At 51.9% G+C, this 6000-nt stretch overlaps 1 long non-coding RNA gene across 2 annotated transcripts; it reads right to left on the reverse strand.

The window, feature by feature from the left end:
- Positions 1 to 2430: 2430 nt before the first annotated feature.
- Positions 2431 to 5393, reverse strand: LOC108802461. Of its 2 annotated transcripts, none has more exons than XR_001942224.1 (3): positions 5302 to 5393; positions 5242 to 5271; positions 2431 to 2445 (listed from the first exon to the last, which is right to left on the reverse strand). It is a non-coding gene; the product is annotated as an uncharacterized LOC108802461 (long non-coding RNA). The 2 variants fall into 2 exon arrangements; XR_001942225.1 differs by lacking the exon at positions 2431 to 2445 and adding an exon at positions 4122 to 4149.
- Between the last annotated feature and the right edge of the window lie 607 nt (positions 5394 to 6000).

The following is a 6000-nucleotide window of genomic DNA, read 5'->3' on the forward strand; positions in this document are numbered from 1 at the left end:
CATAGTGGTCCCCAGGAAGAAGGTAAGGGGGGGAATTCCACTAAGTGGTGTGAATCTCCCTAGATGGGAACACGTACAGAAGGTTTGGTCCAGAGGAGTCCCCCAGGGGCAGCTGAGGCCATTGTTACCCCACAGGTGAAGGTTAGACTTGTGCGCCGTCAAAAAATTTGTTTCATTTCGGAATATCCGTTATTTCGTAATCCGTGTCCGAAACTCAATCCGGATTTGTACGAAATACGAATTTTCGTTAGTTTCGCCACATTTTCATAACTTTACGAACATTCGTTATGATGAAGTTAGAAAGCAGAAATACCTTTGTTAATATTGGAGTCGATGGTAGTTTTTTTTAAATCCGAAATACGAAATTCCGTTAACGGATTTCGGATCCGAATTTCGTATTTCGGATAAAAAAAACAAAAAACTACCATCAACTCCAATATTAACAAAGGTATTTCTGCTTTCTAACTTCATCATAACGAATGTTCGTAACGGAACGGAATTTCGTATTTCCTGCCTGTATTGTAATGCAACCCTCAGCAGCAGAAGAGAAAACCTCTGATTGGTCAACTAAACAGTCTTTTTTTTTTATCCGAAATACTAAATTCCGTTTCGGATTCGTATTTCGGATAAAAAAAAATCTTGTCATGTTATTCAACCTCAGTCTCACAGGGGTAATATTATTAGTTCCCGTTTCAACGAAATTCGGATCCGAAATTCGTTAATGGAATTTCGTATTTCGGATACATTGGGAAACTGCAATGCTTCTGAATTTACGAATTTCAGGAAATTCGTACGAATTTAGATTCCTAACTAAACGAATCGCACATGTCTAGTGAAGGTTTCCCTTCTGATCCAATGAGGGAAGTTGGATAGAATTCCATATCCTCCCTCACAGAGCTCTATAGAAGGTGGAGGAACTTTGAGGTTTGGTCCAGAGGAGTCCCCCAGGTGCAGCTGAGGCCATTCTTACCCCACAGGTGAAGGTTTTCCCTTCTGATGCCAGGAGGGAAGTTCGATAGAATTCTATATCCTCCCTCACAGAGCTCTATAGAAGGTGGAGGATCTTTGAGGTTTAGTCCAGAGGAGTCCCCCAGGGGCAGCTCAGGCCATTGTTACCCCACAGGTGAATCTTTTCCCTTCTGATCCAATGAGGGAAGTTGGATAGAATTCCATATCTACCCTCACAGAACTCTATAGAAGGTGGAGGAACTTTGAGGTTTGGTCCAGAGGAGTCCCCCAGGGGCATCTCAGGACATTCTTACCCCACAGGTGAATGTTTTCCCTTCTGATTCCATGAGGGAAGTTGGATAGAATTCCATATCTACCCTCACAGAACTCTATAGAAGGTGGAGGAACTTTGAGGTTTGGTCCAGAGGAGTCCCCCAGGGGCATCTCAGGACATTCTTACCACACAGGTGAATGTTTTCCCTTCTGATTCCATGAGGGAAGTTGGATAGAATTCCATATCTTCCCTTACAGAGCTCTATAGAAGGTGGAGGAAGGTTTGATGTTCTCATTCATATTGAAGCAGATAATCGATAAAGAACAAGCCATGAAAAACACACCAACGTGACTGTTAGAAGTACACTTTATTCCGGTTTCTACAGATACTACAAGTACACAGAGACTTATTCACTGAATTCATTTCCACCTCATGGCAGTCAATGGAGTTTCGTTTGGCAAATCAGGTTCTTTACATCAGATATACAGACAATTCGATCCTTAAACTTCATTCCTCTTTTAGTAATAATAATATCCATTTGGTGTCCACATCACAAATCCAACACTGCCGTCACATCGATTATACGGAACCAGGAATAAATTCTCAGTGCCAACCTGAGAGGTAGTGTTAGTGTCTGCTTCTTGACTTGGGACCTGAAGAACTTGCACTGGTGCTGCGGGGGCCTGAGGAACTTGGGCTGGTACTACAGGGGCCTGGGGAACTTGCACTTGTACTGCAGGGGCCTGAGGAACTTGGACTGGTGCTCCAGGGGCCTGAACAAATTGCACAGGTGCTGCAGGGACCTGAGGAACTTGGACTGCTACTGCAGGGGCCTGAGGAACTTGTACTGGTGCTGCAGGGGCCTGAGGAACTTGGACTGGTGCTGCAGGGGCCTGAACAAATTGCACTGGTGCTGCAGGGACCTGAGGAACTGGGACTGGTGCTGCAGGGGCCTGAACATATTGCACTGGTGCTGTAGGGGCCTGAACAAATTGCACTGGTACTGCAGGGGCCTGAGGACCTTGCACTGGTACTGCAGGGGCCTGAGGAACTTGGACTGGGGCTGCCGGGGCTTGATTAAATTGCACAGGTGCTGCAGGGACCTGAGGAACTTGGACTGCTACTGCAGGGGCCTGAGGAACTTGGACTGGTGCTGCCGGGGCTTGAGGAACTTGGACTGGTGCTGTAGGGATCTGAACAAATTGCACTGGTGTTGCAGGGGCCTGAGGAACTTGGACTGGTGCTGCAGGGGCCTGAACAAATTGCACTGGTGCTGCAGGGGCCTGAGGAACTTGGACTGGTGCTGCAGGGGTCTGAACATATTGCACTTGTGCTACAGGGACCTGAGGAACTTGGACTGGTGCTGCAGGGGCCTGAACAAATTGCACTGGTACTGAAGGGGCCTGAGGAACTTGGACTGGTGCTGCAGGGGCCTGAGGAACTTGCACTGGTACTGCAGGGGCCTGAGGAACTTGGACTGGTGCTGCAGGGGCCTGAGGAACTTGGACTGGTACTGCAGGGGCCTGAGGAACTTGGACTGGTGCTGCAGGGGCCTGAACAAATTGCACTGGTGCTGCAGGGACCTGAGGAACTTGGACTGGTGCTGCAGGGGCCTGAACATATTGCACTGGTGCTGCAGGGGCCTGAGGAACTTGCACTGGTGCTGCAGGGGCCTGAGGAACTTGCACTGGTGCTGCAGGGGCCTGAGGAACTTGCACTGGTGCTGCAGGGGCCTGAGGAACTTGCACTGGTGCTGCAGGGGCCTGAGGAACTTGCACTGGTACTGCAGGGGCCTGAGGAACTTGGACTGGTGCTGCAGGGGCCTGAACAAATTGCACTGGTGCTGCAGGGGCCTGAGGAACTTGGACTGGTGCTGCAGGGGCCTGAACAAATTGCACTGGTGCTGCAGGGGCCTGAGGAACTTGGACTGGTGCTGCAGGGGCCTGAACATATTGCACTTGTGCTGCAGGGGCCTGAACAAATTGCACTGGTACTGCAGAGGCCTGAGGAACTTGGACTGGTGCTGCAGGGGCCTGAACATATTGCACTGGTGCTGCAGGGACCTGAGGAACTTGCACTGGTACTGCAGAGGCCTCAGGAACTTGGACTGGTGCTGCAGGGGCCTGAACATATTGCACTTGTGCTGCAGGGACCTGAGGAACTGGGACTGGTGCTGCAGGGGCCTGAACATATTGCACTTGTGCTGCAGGGACCTGAGGAACTTGGACTGGTGCTGCCGGGGCCTGAACAAATTGCACTGGTACTGCAGGGGCCTGAGGAACTTGGACTGGTGCTGCAGGGGCCTGAACAAATTGCACTGGTACTGCAGGGACCTGAGGGACTTGAACTGGTGCTGCAGGGACCTGAACATATTGCACTGGTGCTGCAGGGGCCTGAACATATTGCACTGGTGCTGCAGGGACCTGAGGAACTTGCACTGGTACTGCAGAGGCATGAGGAACTTGGACTGGTGCTGCAGGGGCCTGAACATATTGCACTTGTGCTGCAGGGACCTGAGGACCTGGGACTGGTGCTGCAGGGGCCTGAGGAACTTGGACTGGTGCTACAGGGGCCTGAGGAACTTGCACTGGTACTGCAGGGGCCTGAGGAACTTGGACTGGGGCTGCCGGGGCCTGAGCAAATTGCATTGGTACTGCCGGGGCTTGAGGAACTTGGACTGGTGCTGTAGGGATCTGAACAAATTGCACTGGTGCTGAAGGGGCCTGGGGAACTTGGACCGGTGCTGCAGGGGCCTGAACATATTGCACTGGTGCTGCAGGGGCCTGAGGAACTTGGACTGATGCTGCAGGGGCTTGAACAAATTGCACTGGTGCTGCAGAGGCCTGAGGAACTGTCAGTGGTGCCACAAAGACCTGATGAGTTTGAGCTGGTGCTGCAGGGGCCTGAGAGGCTTGTGGAGCAGGGGCCTGAGAAACTGGCACTGGTGCCACAGGGACCTGCTGAGCTTGCAGTGGTGCTGCAGGGACCTGAGAAACTGTTGCTGGGGCTTGAGGAGCTGACACTTGGACTGCAGAGACCTGTGGAGCTAGCACTGGTGCCGAAACTACATATTGCTCTTGTGGTGCTTGATATTGCCATTGGTAAAATCTGTAATACGGAAATTGTGCAACTGTTTGGGTCGCAGCATCAGGCATCTGAAGAACTGACACTGGGATTCCTGGGGCCTGAGTAACTGGCACTTGTGCTGCTGGGGCCTGAGGAACTTGCACTGGTACTGCAGAGGCCTGAGGAACTTGGACTGGTGCTGCAGGGGCCTGAACATATTGCACTTGTGCTGCAGGGACCTGAGGAACTTGGACTGGTGCTGCAGGTACCTGAACAAATTGCACTGGTGCTGCAGGGACCTGAGGAACTTGCACTGCTACTGCAGGGGCCTGAGGAACTTGAACTGGTGCTGCAGGGGCCTGAGGAACTTGCACTGGTACTGCAGGGGCCTGAGGAACGTGGACTGGTGCTGCAGGGACCTGAGGAACTTGCACTGGTACTGCAGGGGCCTGAACAAATTGCACTTGTGCTGCAAGGACCTGAGGAACTTGGACTGGTGCTGCAGGGCCCTGAGGAACTTGGACTGGTGCTGCAGGGGCCTGAACAAATTGCACTGGTACTGCAGGGACCTGAGGAACTTGGACTGGTGCTGCAGGGGCCTGAACAAATTGCACTGGTGCTGCAGGGGCCTGAGGAACTTGGACTGGTGCTGCAGGGGCCTGAACAAATTGCACTGGTGCTGCAGGAACCTGAGGAACTTGCACTGGTACTGCAGGGGCCTGAGGAACTTGAACTGGTGCTGCAGGGGCCTGAACAAATTGCACTGGTGCTGCAGGAACCTGAGGAACTTGCACTGGTACTGCAGGAGCCTGAGGAACTTGGACTGGTGCTGCAGGGACTTGAGAAGTTGATACTGCAGGGACCTGAGGAGCAAACACTAGTGGCCCAGGTGCCAGAGGAGGCAACATTTGTGGTGTAGGGGCCTGAGGAGCTGGCACTGGTGGGGAAAGGACCTGAGCAGCTGGTACTTGTGTTGCAGGGGCCTGAGGAGCTGGCACTGGTGCTGAAAGGACCTGAGCAGCTGGCACTTGTGTTGCAGGGGCCTGAGGAGCTGGCACTGACGCTGAAAGGTCCTGAGCAGCTGGCACTTGTGTTGCAGGGGCCTGAGGGGCAACTGGTTGTAAGCTTCCCCATGAACAAACATATGGATAACCAGCTGCCTGAGTTAGCACTTGCTGAAATTGAGCTGGTGCACCTACAGGTGCCTGTACTGCTTGTTGAACCCAAAGCTGCTGAGCTGGTTGTTGAACTGGTGCACCCTGTTGACCTTGAGCGACTGTTGGAAGCAGTGCTTGTTGTGGAGATGCATAACTTGGAGCTTGGAGAGTTGGCTGTTGCAGTGTTGGAGCACCAGATGTTGGTTGTTGATTGGCAGGAGCTTGCTGTTGAGCAATACAAGGTAGGGAGCTCCTTGCTTTAAGCAGACGCTTGTAATATGCCTTGGCAACCACGCACACCAACGTGACATATTCTTTAAAGCTTATTTCACCGTCACGGTTTCTGTCGACTGCTTTCAAAACTAGGCCAATAGTTTCCGCATCCCCTGAGTTCTGTAAGAGAAAAATTGGGGGAAATTGTAAATGTGTTTGCTTTGTTGTGACTGTGTTTTTAGTGATATATTCATGCATATAGATACCCTTCCATTCCAAGCAGACACTATAATTGTACGATCTTTTCTAGAGCTACCATCAACTATGTAGTACAGAGGCCTG

This window comes from Nanorana parkeri, unplaced genomic scaffold (assembly GCF_000935625.1).
Source record: "Nanorana parkeri isolate BGI_ZX_2015 unplaced genomic scaffold, ASM93562v1 scaffold2875, whole genome shotgun sequence".
Classification (NCBI taxonomy): domain Eukaryota; kingdom Metazoa; phylum Chordata; class Amphibia; order Anura; family Dicroglossidae; genus Nanorana; species Nanorana parkeri.